We start from the raw sequence: 17,664 nt of genomic DNA, 5'->3' as shown, positions 1-17,664 counted from the left end.
CAAATTAAGCAGACTAAGGTTTGTACCGTATCTCAACTAATAGCAAACTCACTAAAAGATCACACTGAATGATGAAAAGCTATTCAAAAACATTTATTTAAATCTCCATTAAAGCCTTCTTCAAATACACTTGTACATGAATGATGAGACAAGCCTGAAAGTCAATGTAAATAAAATATTTATCTTAGAAGAGATACTTCGTGAAATTATTATCTGTACTTGTCTTATGTGGTAAAATAGGGCCCAGATTCAAAATTACATAGACATAGACAAAATTGCTGGTACCCTTCCGTTAAGAGAAAAACCCACAACAATCTCTGAAATCACTTGAAATTGACAAAGTAATAATAAATAAAAATTAACTGATGAAAATCAGACATTGCTTCTGAATTTGGAAATAATTTGATCATAGGGAGAAGAGGAAAATTGATGACAAATCAAAGAGACTGATAATACGAATGGTAACCAAAGAGTAAGGATAATCAATCTCAGCCATTTTTTTATCACTTTTCCTCTTGCAGCCACCTCCACCTTCCTCTATGCTGACCCTGGTGGCGCCACGCCGGCAAAACCTCCACTGCCACGGCACGCAATAAACTGTCTGTACACGTACAAAAATGCTTTCAGCCAACATGCAGGGACCCCCTCACCATCGTGGAAGTGCGGCTCCACTCCAAGCCCTGTCAGCGGCACAGACCTGCCCCCACTGCTACAAAAAAAAATCCTCAAGGAAACACTACTCTTAACATAAGGGTACCAACATTTTTTCCACATCTGTGAGTATCCCATTAAGGACCTGTGTGCATCAAAGCTCATTAAACAAGTTAACATCACACAGTTGCCTAAGCAGAGAGAAGTCGACCAAACAAACTTTTACCACAAGCATTCAATCAAAATTAGATTCTACAAATCCTTGGATTGTTCACATTTAAGATTCAAAAGCACGTAATAAAAGAAAAAAACATCTGCCTGGGGACAGCACATTTGAGACCATCAGCTCTAATCAGTCCAAAATGAAGTTGGTCTATAACAGTGCTTTAAATCCTGAGACTGCTGTAAACATGCAGTCTATGTTGAATAAAAATTGTCTGCCTGAGCAGAAAACAGGTGAGACAATCACATCATCAGTCCAACAAAATGAACTGGGCCAATATCAGTCCCTTAAATGCTGGGAGTCTGTGCTTAATGTTAACTTAGTGTACAAAACAAAAAGACTCAGGCACAGAAGTATTCGGAATTCTGCAACACTGTGAAGTAGTAATAACGAGAATAAAAACCAATGCACAAAACTCCTCCTAAAGTCCCATTCGATTGAATAGGATACAAAATCCTGAGGCCGGTTTATGGTGCCTTAAGTTCTCCCCCTTTTAACATCATCAACGCTGAACAGTTGAGTCCAATAAAATAAAGTTAAGTGTTTTTTTACTTTTTTAACTTGTCCAAAATGAACTTTTTTTAACAGAAGAGTGCTAAATATTTAAGTGTATAAAATACAATGCATTTTAACAAACGCTTTCTATATGAGAAACTTCAGGAAAAAAAGAAAGTGTTACAATTTGTACCTCAGGATTCTGTTTCTTAGCCCATGTACTCTGGCAGATGCTTGGTCTGGTTTTATCTTCATCACCACTCTCTGAAGAAACTCAAAAGAATACTTCATGGCTTCTGGGTACTCGAGATTGACACAGTAGATGACACCCATAAGCATGGCATAGCTCCATGCCACATCTTTAATGTTGTGAAGTACAATTTTCTCCTCAACTACAACTGCGATGTTGAAGACCTCCTTTGGAAAGGCATCCCGCTCTGCATCTTCATAGCCTATCAGCAGGCCAAGTTGCATCCCCTTCATGGCTTCATCCAGAGTCTCTCCATGAGCCTGGAAAAGCAGAGATAGTGTGTGAATGTTTCATCTACACATACATAGACTTTACTTAGATTACTAAATAGCTGCAGCCCCGGAGGCTGCATTTTCAGGAGCCACAAAAGTCCTGGGTCCACATTTCTAGGACCCTAGTTTTTTGTGACAGTGCTACCTAGTGAAATAGAGGGGGTCTTGCACAGAAACACAAGGAGGTTAACAGGCACAGCCAATGTGCGAAGCTGTAAACGGTTGACGTGTACAATCACTGACTTAGACTTAGATTTAAGAACATACTCTGTGATGGTTAGGGTAAGGGGCTTCGGGGCGGGGGGTTATATAACATAGTTACCTAGTGACTGACAATTTGGCAAGCTAAAACGAGGGTTCTAAAAAACGGTCCTGAAATTGCAGGCTCCGGTAAAGCAGGATGCTACTCTATACATGGCCATTTCAAAACTCAATCATAATCCTCAAATACAGAGCAGGGAAGTCAACAGTCCCGATCATTAACACCAAATTTGTTTTCAGAACTTCAAGGGGAGGGAGATTGAAATATAGAAATTCACCTTTAAAAAAAAAAAGAAAAAACACCCTAGCCAAAAGTGAAAGACAAATGTAGATGGGTGATTCTTCAAATACAGGACTTTATCAAGTCCACATGGTAGATTTTCAAGAAAAACGTTTTTATTAAAATGCCATTACTGACACTTATTCTCCCCCCTCCACCACATCTACTAAAATCTAACTCAACCCATTCCAATCATTGGTTTTCTATAAAGTATTATTTTCTTGTAAACCTACCCTGGGGATAGAACAGTAGCACAATAGAGGATTCACTTATATAGACATCCAGTTTTGCATTAGAGAAAATAATAATGGTCTCATACATTACACATCCTGATGACAGCTGATGGATCTTCGCCCGATATGTAGTGCGGCAGACCAAGCAAAGCAGCAGTCCTCCTCCTTCTCATTTGGGTCCTACAACAAAAGAAACATGCAGTAAGATGAAAATGTTATATCAAAGATAATAAATTATGCCTAATTTTATGGTCATCTGCTCCTCCACTTACATCTTTCTGAAGGCAGTCCAAAATGTCCTTGAGTGATTGCTTCTTTCCAGACTTGGTTGCTGCTTTGTACAACTCCAGCAGTCTTGGGACCAGGCCATCAAGTCCATCGAGAAAAGTTTCCACAAGGTCTGTGGTGACAATTCTCTTGAACTCTGCCCTAATCTGAGGACACAGATAAAAACTATTAGTCTAACTAACTAGAAAACTGTACAGTATCTGACATAAAATCTCAGACTGATTACCTGTCTCTCATGGAGCAGAGCTGGCCATCTGGAAATGACTTCTGTGATGAGTGGCTGATCTCCAATTATCTCTTTTCTGCGCTGAGAAAATGTAGCAACCATCAGGTCTTCTATCAGCTGATGATCCAGGTCTCTCTTCAGCATTTCAGCCTCCATCATCTTGCGCTTCTCCTCCATGTTTTCAGCACTGTGTCCTTCAGGTGGATCTGGACAGTAGTGGACCTCACCCTTCTTTGACTTCTTCACACATTTTCCTTTCGAACCCCCTGCTTTTCTTTTGTTTATTACCACCTCAGGGCATCCTGCTGCACTTAACTTTTGACGATAGTTTCCAAGCTTGAACTTCAGGCTGTGAAACCATGAGTACCATCCCTTTCCAGACCCTGGCTCCTTCAGACTGGGATGCTTCTCCACAAGTGCTTTGGCTACATTCTCATAGTGATGTCTTTCAGGATAAGCACTTATCTTTGACATACAGTCTGCCAGTGTGTCAAGGATATCAGTCTTTAAACCTTTGGAAATCACCATCACAGATCCATCCTTAGCATACCTACAATTAGCTTCTTTCAGCTGGAGTTCAACATCATGTGAGAACTGTGGAATCGGGAAGGGGTCAGGCCAGTCAACAGAATCCCCACTACTAGGACAAGGGAGGCTGCATGTGTCCAGTGTAGAATCTGAGATGTCATCAGCTGTAAACAACACTTTTAATGTTGCCCTCCCCAGAGGAAGTTCTTTGATGTCTGTTAGGTTGCACAACTGATTATTGAAATCAGGATCCTCAAATTGCAAAATAAATCCACCTCTCAGGCCAAGCTTTGTTCGCAACACCTGGTACAGCTCCTCAACACTAGATGGGACGTCTTCAATTGAAAGACGTCTGATGTCATTTTCTGATACGTATGCGCAGCAGCATTGTAGACCAGTTATACCTGAAGAGAGAGAAAAATATGTAGTTGTAAGTATATTGTTTACTCTAAACTATTCATATCAGTCCCCAATCAGATACATTTTACATTACTTATTTCATTCTCAGGGAAATGGGTCATCTGAATTAAAATGGTTGCCATGAGGCACTAACAGTTGTAGTTAAAAGTAGCTTTTATTTTCGTGAAATTTTGACTGCAATTTATTTCTGCAAATCCATTTAGATCACAATCACTGTGGTTCCAACTCCAAATCCACACACCATGTAGTAGCCATTGTTCCACAAAAAGCACAATCCCAGTACAATTTTGTAATCACAGAAGGTGCAATAGTTAAGGACAATGTGTGAAAATGCCATTCTACATTGAAGAGATTGGCATGTTTCAAACATGCCCTGACCTAAAAATCATATTCTGCAGTGTTACAGTTCCTTGCAAAAATCATATCACCAAGATTAATTTCTGTTTTTCAATGAAAAATATAAAAATGATCATTCCCTCTAACCCAATTCATCTTAATTGCAACATCAGTCAAAATGATCACAATTAGACGTTTTTCAAAATTGCACAGCCTTCGTAAAAATGTACAATTACTTACAGCAGATTTATTTCAGCAAGAATGTCTTTGGAGTGACCAAAAGGCAGCCCTGAATGAAGTATGACACCAGTGGAATGTAGTCATTGAGATCATCTGGTTTCACCAACTGACATCCAGTAGGATTTTTCCTCACAAGATGGTAACTCCGCAGATGCTCCATATAGTGAGTTGTAAAAGGTTCAATAATGAAGCAAACGTGATTAGCCAACACAATGCATATTTCCAAAATCCTTCCAAAGTCTGGTAGTCCACTTGTGCTCCCTGCAGACAGAATCATTCCCTTTGAATACTTTGTTCCATTCAGAAAGATGTTAGGAGTCAGTCCAACTGTGCCAACATCACCAAATCTATTCCAGATAGCTTGTCTGACAGCAGTGTCTAAGACATCCAGGCACAGATCAGACACCTTTGCAGTCTCAGTCTCAGGCTTGAAAAGGCTTGGCATTTCAAGATAATGTGCCAACATAAGTTGATGTCTTGAAGCCAGGGTAAGCAGAATGTTTTTGAAATTGTTGGCATCACGCACAACCTTTTTAAAGAAAGAATGTTTGGCCTCAAACCTGATTGTCCAACACTCAACTGGAGGTCCAAACTTCTGAATGAAATATGGGTAATGCTCAATAAAGTGATGTTTGGGACGAAACTTGTTATTTGGGAAAACTGTCAGCAACAATTGTCTGTGGTCTGATATTTTAGATTGTAAATAACAAAGTGAATCTGGAGTGAAATATGGGGTCGCCAATAACTCCACCAAGTCTTTGAGCTCTAAAACTAATTCCCATGTTTGATCACCTTCTGGAATACGGTGACCGATGATGAGGGGAAGGAAACGCACAAGACTCCAATTTTCATGTCCATTACCACCTAGAGTCTTGTTCCGTTGGAAAGTTGATGAAACTTTCTGAGGGCGGTTTGTCTTGTCAGAGAACTTAAAAGGAAAGCCTTCTATTTCCTTATTAAGCTCGTCCAATGTGAAATACTTCTTAGAAATAAAATCTGCAAGGCACAGACTTAGCTCTATGGGTATAATGCCTTCCAGCACATCATGTAAAAAATCAGGTGGAAAGCCTTGGCATGCATGAAAACCTTTCAATCTGTTAAGAGGACAGTCTCGTTTCACACCATCAACAGACACAACTTCACTCTGCTTCAACACATTTACAGCTCTATCATACAACTCTGGTGATCGTAAAACAAAGTTACCACTTCTGACATCACAAGCCTGTATTTCTTCACGATTAACACGACAAAACCTACAAAACTTGTCCACATTAAAGGACTCTTGGAATCCACCTAAGGAGTGTGCAGCCAAATTATCTGCAGCAACATACAAGATGGTCCCTTTAACATTACAAGCAAGTTTCTCAACATACACACCAACTGTTTCTAGATATTCAATATCTTTTATCAGTGGCTCCAAAACTCTACTATACCCATAAATCTTGATATGTTCAGTCTTGCACAGTAAGGCTAGGTAGATTGATGACAGTGATGACTTGTATATTTTTGGCAAATTTGCGAGTCCAATACACACCACAGACTTTATGTTTTTTTCTGGAGGTGCCCAATGGATTACAAATTTCAAATCGTCGATGTACAAGGTTATGCATAAACTAACATCTTGACCTGAGAGTATTGGATTTCTTTTAAAGTAGTCACCATCCAGACATGACCTGTAGTGGCCAGACTGTTGAACTGGTTTGTTTACTCTCAATACATGTAGTACTTCATCTCTTTCGAAAGTTCACAAAGTAATTTTAGAATAGGGACATAAACAACAGTATGAGACCTTTTATGTGTACTTAAAACATATTCGACAGGTTCAATAACAGAAAAGTTTTGTCTATAATATGATTGCCTTTTATATTCTGTGCCTAGAAGGTCCCTCTCTTGAAAGCAAAGTGAGTGGGTTTGAACTCTGTAATGCTTCAGTCAATGATGATACCAATTCCTCAGATGTGCAATTATGCACCGTCAAAATATTTTCAATCGTCTGCCTAGTTATTTGTCCGGAACATTCACCAATATCAAATAAGTCATCCACAATTTCTTGAATTGCTGACTTTGACACATGAAGGACTGCTTGCAGCCTAAGTAAAAGGGATGCAAGCCGCTGAATGGGCTTATGTACAGGCTGAAATTCAGGTTCTGGAAAGAATAAATCTGATAAAAAAATTTCACAACAAGGTCAGGTCTGAAATCGACAAATGTAGCAGCATGATGAGACCGACTTTATGGGCAGTAAAAGTTGAGAAAACCCTAGACTTAAAAGAGCATGCCACAAATGGGCACTTCACAGTCTCGCTTTCTCAAATGTCTCTTCAGATGAAGAAAATATTGACTGATGTTGGTTGGTGCTGAAAAATGTACAACGTTGCCGCAGATTTTAGCAAGTGGATTTAATCCTTTTTGTGGTCCTTTATATGTTTTGCAAAATCCACATGCGATTGGAGGACTGTCAGACAGTTTGGATAAATGCAGCTCAAGCCCCGGCTCTCCACGTCCATGACTGTCTTTGTAATGGCTTACTATTGTTTTTTCATTATAAGTGGCAAAATTGCAAAACTTTACAACTCCACTTCATCCACAGTTGCAGCCTAGCTGAAATGAATGGACCATCTGCACCTGAAACACAGAAAATACATTACATTTACTCATTTGGCAGGTGCTTTTATACATTTAATTAATTACATTTGAGGAAGAGCATACAAGAATCAGTGAAAAAAAAGCAACATTAAATACTAGTCAGAGCTATTAACACATACTGCATAAATGGGATAAATTAAAGGAATAACTAAGAGTGTATAGTGCATAAATTAATTTAACATGAAGTGAAAGTTTGTTCAAGTTTAGTTTAATTGCACTCTTAGAATAATGTCTGAGTCAACTCGATTAATGTTGTTATCTTTAACGTTACTTGCTCCATTGTTTAACAGCAGCGTCTCTGCTCACAGACCGAGGCATTATAGTAATACACTACCGTCGGAGCATATCGGCTCATAATTTCACTGCAAATCCCACAGTTTAGGCCAACGAAAGAAACAGCGAAGATGCCGGAGGCTAACGTTAACGTGGCAGGTTAAATTGGAGCTGAATAGAAATAACGTTACAAGTGTACGTGAATAACATTACTTTAAAGAACAAAGTCGACAAACTTCACCTTATAATGTTAAGCATACCCTAAGGATTGTGTTGAAGCAGCGAAGTAACAATTCTGCGCGGCCAAGGCTAATTGCTGACACGACGACGACGACGACGCCGCCCCCCCCAACATACAAAAGCACGGGCCACGGCTAATTACGGTCACTCCACACACAATGCAAACTAACGTTAACGTTACTTGTAAAACTCCACCGCTGCCATGCAAAGTTTTTGCCAGGCGCAATGAATGTGCTTCTGTTTTGCGTGAATGTTAGAAAATACTAGCTATATAACTGCTCAAGTGTTTCTTCTTCATGAAAGTAAAAAGTAGGACTAGCTAGATAACGATATTAAACACTTAGCTAGATAGCTAATGTGAAGTTTGGTTCAACTCCACCACTTGCATTAACAAGCTGCGCTAAACTATCTTGTGTTTAAAAACGTAACAGCCATTAATTTCTTTATAACTAATTAACAAAATACATGCAACCACTCACCTTGTTTCGCCTTCTCCTAAATCCGAAAGGCCCGCTTCACGGTAGCTACCAACTGTCAGATGTGGCTGACAAAAACGTAGTCATCCGCTGCTTCTCTTTTGACCATTGTCATTCTGCTCAGTTGGTTGGTTACCTCGTTTTGAGAATTGCAATCGGGTGGAGTGTATCATTAAGTGTTAAATAATGATATCATAGTTGTTAATCACATTAGATCAAGACACCATTTCTGGGACTATTTGCACCGCGATATTGCCGCCACACCAGGGATCATGGTCACTTTCTGCGAGATCCGGTTTCCATTTAACAACTCACATTGTTAAATTAAGTTGACACATTGAAATTTACATGTCATTGAAATGGCTTACAAACTTGAGTTGAAATAGTAATAACTCATGAAATGAAGTCGAAATTTCATAACTCATTATGGTAAGTGGAGGTAAATTATAGAAAACAGTTACTATAACTTATTCATCAGATCCTTTTTTACAGTGTAGACAGAGATCATGATTTATCATTATAGGATTGTCTAGCAATATATTGATTATGGCAGAATTGCTGTGGCGTGATATTATCGGTATTGTGAGCCATGTATCGCAAGGTACCCTGTGATTCCCACCCCTTGTCATAACAAAGGATTATCATGGGGATTGGTCACTTTCTATAATCATGTACACATCTTAATCAGAGACTGTTGCTTTACACTTGGCTGGAGTCTTATTGTTGTTAACTAGTAAGTGACTAACAATTCTTTTTAATCACATCAGTATTGTAAATTTGTGTTGTACTTGAAAGGACCCAACATACTCTTGTCTAATATTTCAAATAAACACCACTGTGATGCAGGAGTGTTACGGCCGACAATTGCTGCGCTCACGGTTTCCCAGAGGATTTTTTTTCCAGCAGCGTTGCTGAAGTGCGCAAGTTTTATTTTGTGCCATCGGGAGATATTTAGCTTGTCCGCTGTCAAGAGAAGGGCTTTAGACACAGTTGTTAATAAAATGCTTTTAAGACTTCTTGCCTCTTCTCCTTCTCCGGGATGAAAGGTTTGCCCAGCTGATTGATACAATATAGAAGTGATTAGTTAACTCATTTTTAGGGTGACATTTCTGAGTGAGTTTACATTTAAAATTAGGTGTTGGCTGCTGAGTGTGTGTGTTTAGGGCTCAGTTAAGGGGCTCAGGGCTTAATCCAGCTGAACATCTGTAATATTAGCCACTAATTTCGACGTCTCTAGTGACTGCTAAGTCATAACTGCTTTTTTGGCAGTGGTCAGATAATTGTTAACATCCCAGCTACTTCGGCCATCATCATCATCATCTCATTTTGTGGGAGACTGTAGACAACAGCAGCCCACTGAGTATGACCATGGAGCTGCTGCGAAAAGGTTGAAGGCCAACCTGCTGTCCTGTGCCAAAGCACAAGTGTTTGTTGATGCACATCATGCATTAGACAACACAGTAAGGGCAAAGAGCTAATCTGGGTGAACTAAAATAGATGTGGCAAATCGTTTGAGGTGTCTCAGTTCTGTGAAACACTCCAGTGGCTTGAGTAGAAGCCATGAGGAAAAACCTGGAGAGGCATTTGACTTTAGGAGGATTCTCCGTTAACGTTGTAAATTCTAAATTTCTTTTTTTTTTTTTTAGTACAGTACTAGGGATGTTCCGATCAAGTTTTCTATGGCCACGGTCAAAGTCCAATCCGATACTTTTACATTGACCACTAAATATGTATCACATTATTATACAATTTGGCACACCTGGCAATCACATGCTACTTGATCCAAATACTGAAGGACCTGGTTCAAAACTATGAATTTAATAAGCTTAAATTATTGAGCTGATCAATTAAGTTTAAGTGGGAGAATGCAACTCGTGAAAATTGCGACACGATCGGAAGGAGAGAAGACATAGCAATACAAGGATGTCCGTTGTTGCTACATAAACCGTGCGCATCACATCTCAGAAGTGGATAGATGTGAAATAATTTACAAATTAAAGCATAAGACATTTTGGGTTTCAAGCTATTCTGGCTTGGCGAGGGTGAGATGAGAATATTGATACAACTCTCATATCTGTTTAAGTATAAGGCTGCACACTGGCAGCTGGTTAGCTTAGCTTAGCACAAACGTAACAAAATCCGCCTACTAGCACCTCTAAAGCTCACTGATTAACAGGTTGTTTGTTTAATCAGTATAAAAACCAAAATGCAAAAACGAGCAGTAACTTCCTGAAGTCCACAAGGAAAGTTTATAAACGTTTTTTAAGGTTCCTTGAAGTACTTCGTCACTGTGATGTTGCCAGACGACCAGTAAAGACTCCAGAACGTGACCGAAATATTCCAGTGCACAAAACCAGGCTGTTATTTTATTTTTATAGATGAAATGAAAAAACTAACATAAGATGTTAATTGGTATGCTTTAAAGGTGCTGGTCAGGTTCTTTCTTTTGGACAGAGCCAGGCTAACTCTCTTGCCTGGCTTCCAGTCTTTATGCTGAGCTAAACCAACCACACTGAAAAAAAGAACATGTTGGATTAACTTAATTCAATAGTGGACATTGGTTGCACACAAATGTTTTGCCATGGCAGCAACTTAACCAATTGAGTTAAATTAACACAATTTATTCATGTTCAATAAATATGTGTATTTTGTGTTGATACAGTGTGATTTAAATATGTTTTGATAAAGAAATTTGAGCTCTTGGAACATTTTAATCCTTCACAATTTTATCACTTGGAACATTTTAATCCTTCACAATTTTATCACTTTATTTCAACACTATTCAATAAATTTTACTTCAATACTATTTGGTCACTTAAATACTACACATTATTTTCACATCACAGTGTCAATTACTATTTTTTTTTTAGGCCTTAAAACAGATTGTATTGTTCTCTGGAGATAGTTAGATAGATAGCCACACCTCTAGTAACCTTTAAAAATAAAATGCCTAATTTCACTGCAGTGACTGTAGGTAAATAATTTAACTGATATTACTGTTCTACTGTTAAACAAATCAACAGTGAACAAGTAATGTCAGTTTTTCAGTTTTACCGACTCAGTCACAGAATGGAAATTAGACCTTTATTCAAGAGCCATAGGATAAACAGTAATACAGTGAGTGCCAAAAATTCCAACACAGACCTCATTGGGACATCTTGGTTCAAAACAGTATTCTTAGAAGTATTGAAAATTCTTTACTACAACTGAAACATTCCATTTCACACAGCCCTGGTGGGACTATTTAGACTGTGTACAGTTCTCCATCTCTTCACTTGTAAAGAGAAATAGAAACTAAGATTAAAGAATGCTGCCAATTAGAGAACTTGTAGAGGAGAGGAAGAGGGAAAAAACTGGCACTGTCCACATGGCAGTTAAGGTGCTTTAAGTGATGTGACGCGTTTTTTAGGCTACATTTTTCGTCACATACAGAAAACATCTCCTCACTATCTGCTAGCTGCCTGTCCCCTGAACACACTGTAAAAAAACGCGGACAGCCCAGGCTCCACAAACGGCAACAAAAACAAACTGCGCCAACCTGCACAACGAACCATAACAAACAGTGTTCCAACCAATAACAGACAAGAAGGGGCTGGTTGAGCCATCACTGCAGCAGTGTTAGCACGTAGGCTACTTCCACAATGCGTATTCATGACTCAACCAACTCCTTCTTGTCGGTTATTGGCTGGAACACGGTTATGTTTCGCGGTGCAGGTTGGCGCAGTTTGTTTTTGTTTCCATTTGTGGAGCCTTGGCTGTCTACAGAGACCGCATTTTTTTTTTTGAAAGTGTGTTCAGGGGACAGGCAGCTAGCAAATACGGAGGAGATGTTTGCTGTATGTGACAAAACATGTTGTAGCCTAAAAAACGAGTCACATCACAGAGCACCTTTAAGGAATAAACACTTGGTGAAGGAGAAGTATGAACCGACTGACACTTTCTTTTTTGTTGGTGGACTTAACAATGGATGCTGTGATTTGTTGTGGGTTGCTGATTGTTCATCTGGAAATTCCACCTTAAGCCTCACGTGCACAACAACAGTGAGCTCTCCTTACTGGAGCAGTTTTGTCTTTAAGCTTTGGGCTTTCCTCGAGAGTTGAGTCACATCCAACTCCATTACCACCTTTTGAATCACTTCTAAAGTGTAGCAGAGCTATGACGGATACCTCATGTTCAAAGAGTAAAAAAGTCCAAATAGCAAGGCTGTTGCAAGGGCCACATTATCCAGATCTTGAGGAAGAACCACCACACCCTCGATGATGATGCCAACATCAGAAAAGTCATTGCCTGGCGTCTCTGGTGCGTAGATTCCCACTGTAGTTTTCTCGATGGCACTCAGTGCAGTGGCCTCAGTCATGTCCTGGTTAAAGATAAAACATTTCTTGAAGCTTTTATAAAAAAAAATTTATAAAAAAAAAAGAATTTAAAAACTGAGCGCTTTTGAATGCAGCAATTCTAATGCTATAGTTTATTTAAACCCATGTAAGCAGCATAGCAGATTACTACAGCCAAATAATACCCTGCCATGCTGCCAAAAAATGATTCCATTGGCTGTAGTAATCTGCCTTCAAGCTTTACAAACTAATGTAAAGATTGAATTCTCATCCTCATTTCTTTTCTGGAAGTTGTTTTCATGTTCCTGGATGATTTTTATCATTAACCTGGATTTATTCCAGGGCTGTATCCCAGTCCCAAATCTGCCCTTGTCAGATGAGGGTCAGTGCAGTGCAGGAAGTATTTTCCTTCTTTTGCTAGATTCACAAACACTGGTGTAATCCCTAATGTAAGAGAAACAATATTTTATCACTCTGTGGCAGAGGGGTCAAAATAGGTGGTTTTTCACTTTCATAATGGGGGACTATGGAGAAAAAGTGGACTGTTTGGACCATTTGTTTTAATCTCAGCACTGGAATAACTTTGCCAAGGTGATAAAGAGGGCAAATGGACCTAAATAGTCCAAAAAAATCACAGGGTTAACTGAATCAGTTTTGAAATGTAGCAAAGCCACAATCTACTCACAAAACACTCACCATGTACTCCTGCACCAAGACGTCAGGATTCTCATTCAGATAGATGCAGAGTCCTTTAATGAGGGACTCCCTTCTGGCATCAATGTCATCCCTGTATTCAAAAAGATACATTTCTCACTGTGGGACAGTGAATGCATGATAAAAATGACTGGGTCCTTTCTGTGGAATCAGTACTCACAGGTAAAGGGAGTTGAGCTTTGCAATGGATGCATATAAATCTTTTACTGACCTAATGCAATGAATATCCACTTTATAGTTAAACAATTTAGAGTTAAAAGTTCTTACTGTCATCATGGCAGCTATGTCTTTCAGTTTTTTGCTCTGCTCCCCCGGTCGCTTTGCAAACACTCTCAGCAATCTTTCAGAGAGAAGGTCAAGCTGCGACAGAAACCTTGATTGTAGAGGCATGGTTGTGATGCGCTTAAACACTGCGTTTATCTGAAACAACATGAAATTATTTTAAATAACGGCACAGTACACAGATTTTAGAAGACATTTCTAACATCAAATCTACACATGCCCGCCATATCATGGCGTGCACTGTGCATGGTTAATCATCTGGGCTCTGCTATGGAATATTTGGAAACACATCCTAATGAGGTCGAGCATTACTTTTACACATGAACACATTATCTATGACACTGATTGCAAAAGGTTAGATAAATGACAGCTATACTTAGAATTAATAACAGTGTGATGGAGTGTACTGTATTGAACATTTTTTCTAATATTTTGTCCAATCTGTTTTCCATACATGACAAAATGCAAAATATCTGAAACGCTCAGAAACACAAAATAGTCCACTCAAGTAGACCATACAAGCTAAACTAATTACATGAATCACCTGTCTGACTATATACACAGGTAAAAGTTTAACCTATGACAGAGTTGTTGTATTAGATTGTACAGATGTATAAATGAGGTGGCCAGTGTGTGTATGCAAGTGCTGAGCAATTCATTCAAATCTGTAATGCATTATAATTACGGTAACTATAAGAGCAAATACAACGTCCTGGTCTCACCACAAAAACTTGAACCCACGATCAATCAGCTGACTCCAGGTGATATGCGGACTTGAGTTTGTCACTCTGCAGCAAAACAGGAAAAAAATAATCTAGGCATTACAAAACTGTATTTCAATAAACATAGATTAGATGTACACTCACTGGCAACTTAATTTAGGTACACTGCATAAACCATTGTAAAATATCAAATAATGAATGTGACTATTGCCTTCTCTGATGAGGACAGAGACTAACCATGTTCCATGTTCAAACACTGGGCTGTGCAAAGCCAGCAGCTTGTGTCCCAAAAAAAGACAAAAGTTTCCATTATGTAGCTAGCTACGGGATTATTACTACCACTGCTTCAGACAGAGCAGACACCAGTTAGGGTGTCCGTTTTTGTTTGAATTTCCTCTCAGTCTGCTCATGGTCTCATTATTACACGGTGTAGGGGGGGGGGAGGGGCGTCGCTAACTTAATGCCGCTGATAACCATACTGTCTATGCTGATAACATTAGCAGAGGCTGCTCGATGGCCAAATCTCACTAACGCAACGGTCATGGTGCAGTTAACACGCAATGTAAACTGAACAGTCAGTTGGCAAACCAATTCAAACAGAAACAGAGGAGCACCGCAAAGTTAAGCTGAATGTAACGTGAACGGCTCCCGCTCAAAAAACAAATTCAAATGAAACATGGTGATAAAATAGCGCAAGCAAATAAGCTCACGGCACTTATTTAACGTTAACGTGACGTAGTGACTCTCAAGACATTAAACTACATTTGACTGAGATTTCGACAATATTTAATTAGAAAATCCAGACTTAACGACCGAATAGTGGCGTGGCGTACCGTCCAGCGAGCCCTTGGACACGACGGTTGCTTGCCTTCTTCTTCTACCAACAATGTGCGCGCAAGACGAGATCGCGTGCGGTATCACGATAATTAACATCGCTACTTTATTGACTCACTTCATCCCAACATGATCTGAACGAATTAATGTACCCTCTCCGCATATGATGTAGTTTCTACACTATATAGACATAGTTACGTTTAACTTTAAAGGTCCCATGGCATGAAAATTTCATTTTATGAAGTTTTTTAACATTAATATGAGTTCCCCCAGCCTGTCTATGGTCCCCCAGTGGCCAGAAATGGTGATAGGTGTAAACCGAGCCCTGGGTATCCTGCTCTGCCTTTGAGAAAATGAAAGCTCAGATGAGCCGTTTGGAATCTGCTTGTTATGAGGTCATAACAAGCAAGGTTACCTCCCCTTTCTCTGCTTTGCCCGCCCAGAGAATTTGGCCAACCCATGAGAGAGAGACATCATGGCTTTCAAATGAGAAAAGTGGCAGTTGGTCAAGGCCACACCCCCACCATCCACCTTGCCCCTCCCACTCTCCTCCTCAATAGCTTCAGACACAGAAATGGCACATCCTAAGGAAAGCTCATTGTAGGACTGGCTCTAGTGGCTGTAGTTCTGCATCAAGGCTGAATTTCGGGAAAGAGACTTCAGATACAGTATTAGGGGACCACTAAGGTCTATAGAAAAGCATCCAAAGAGCACCATGTCATGGGACCTTTAAAACATGAGCCTATCAGAGGCGCGGGAAGTCATTTTCAGCGGGGTGCTGGCGGAGGGGGGGGGGAACCATTCTACTTCTGCCTCGACCCCCCCCCCGCCTCCATGAAGTAGGCTACATGGTACGGTGCGTACTGCACAGCGAACTAAATAGGCATACATAAATCACATGCCAAATCACTACTGGTCAAAAGATGAATGACTTGGGGTGGCCTCTAACTCCCCCAGTAAGAGCTTGTGCCCCATGTAGGCTGAGTGAGTCCTTTGCAGCGGCCCGGGTTTAAATCTGACCTGCGGCCCTACAGCATGGACTTGGACTGCGTGCATTTGCGTGCAACATATTTAGTGGCGTATGTGCCCTAACTAAGTTTTCGCTGTGTGGAAACCTACCGTTACGGCGAAATTTCGCCGTAGATCACTGTATATGTGCTCACAGTGAAATTTCGCTTTGCTCTCATTGAGGTTGAATGGAGACGAAATTCGCCCTGATTGAGCGAGATGAGAGCGAATCGCCGAGGGGAGCGAAATAAAGTTGACGAAAGTTTAACTTTATTCAAATGAGGACCACTCGAGAACCAATCAGGTCCGTGTGTTTGTGTTTGGAGGCGGGAGTTACAAAAAAAGTCTGACCAAGATGGTGGAGGTTATCAGCGCCATATCATGAAAATTTTGATGTGATTAAAATGTTTCTACACGAACATTGGTAATTCTATCAACACGAATTGTGTTTTATATGACACATGAACAAAAAAAAAAAAAAAAAAAAAAAAAAAAAAAAAATAAATTAAAAAAAAAAAAATTAAAAAAAAAAAAAAAAAAAAAAAAAAAAAAAAAAAAATTAAATTAAAAAAAAAAAAAAAAAAAAAAAAAAAAAAAAAAAAAAAAAAAATAAATTAAAAAAAATTAAATAAAAAAAAAAAAAAAAAAAAAAAAAAAAAAATAAATAAAAAATAAAAAAAAAAAAAAAAAAAAAAAAAAAAAAAAAAAAAAAAAAAAAAAAAAAAAAAAAAAAAAAAAAAAAAAAAAAAAAAAAAAAAAAAAAAAAAAAAAAAAAAAAAAAAAAAAAAAAAAAAAAAAAAAAAAAAAAAAAAAAAAAAAAAAAAAAAAAAAAAAAAAAAAAAAAAAAAAAAAAAAAAAAAAAATAAAAAATAAAAAATTAAAAAAAAAAAATAAAAAAAAAAAAAAAAAAAAAAAAAAAAAAAAAAAAAAAATAAAAAAAAAAAAAAAAAAAAAAAAAAAAAAAAAAAAAAAAAAAAAAAAAAAAAATTACGTAGGTTAGCAGCAAATAAGCCCATTGATGGCGACGTTATTGTTCATATTTTGGCACAATGTTTAGTAATGACAGTAAAAGTGGTCATAGTGAGTGAAAATGTGATTTGAGATGCACGTCATTATGTATCTGGAATTGTTCATTAGCTGTGTAACATTTATGTGTGATATCTGTAAAGCTGAACCGATTTTATTCTGATTCAAGGTATCTATCTGTGAGAGAAAGGACACTAACATTATATCCTGGAATGCAATTGTAAGATATACTGTATGATGCTTTTTAGAAACGATTGCAAATACGCCCCAAATAAATAAAAAAGGCTAATGAGTAATTATCTTAAATAATCGTGATTTCAATATTGACCAAAATGATTGTGATTCTTATTTTTTCCATAATTGAGCAGCCCTAGTGGAGCACCTTCTTTTTATCCAACCATTATTT

General features: G+C 38.5%; 1 long non-coding RNA gene across 1 annotated transcript; it reads right to left on the bottom strand.

Annotated features, from left to right (window-relative positions):
• Nucleotides 1-4,090: 4,090 nt before the first annotated feature.
• On the bottom strand, nucleotides 4,091-8,559 carry LOC120556864. The gene is made up of 3 exons (XR_005638901.1): nucleotides 8,342-8,559; nucleotides 7,275-7,328; nucleotides 4,091-4,111 (listed from the first exon to the last, which is right to left on the bottom strand). It is a non-coding gene; the product is annotated as an uncharacterized LOC120556864 (long non-coding RNA).
• Between the last annotated feature and the right edge of the window lie 9,105 nt (nucleotides 8,560-17,664).

The sequence above is a fragment of the Perca fluviatilis genome, chromosome 4, assembly GCF_010015445.1.
Source record: "Perca fluviatilis chromosome 4, GENO_Pfluv_1.0, whole genome shotgun sequence".
Classification (NCBI taxonomy): domain Eukaryota; kingdom Metazoa; phylum Chordata; class Actinopteri; order Perciformes; family Percidae; genus Perca; species Perca fluviatilis.
This window is presented reverse-complemented; position numbering and strand designations above follow the sequence as displayed.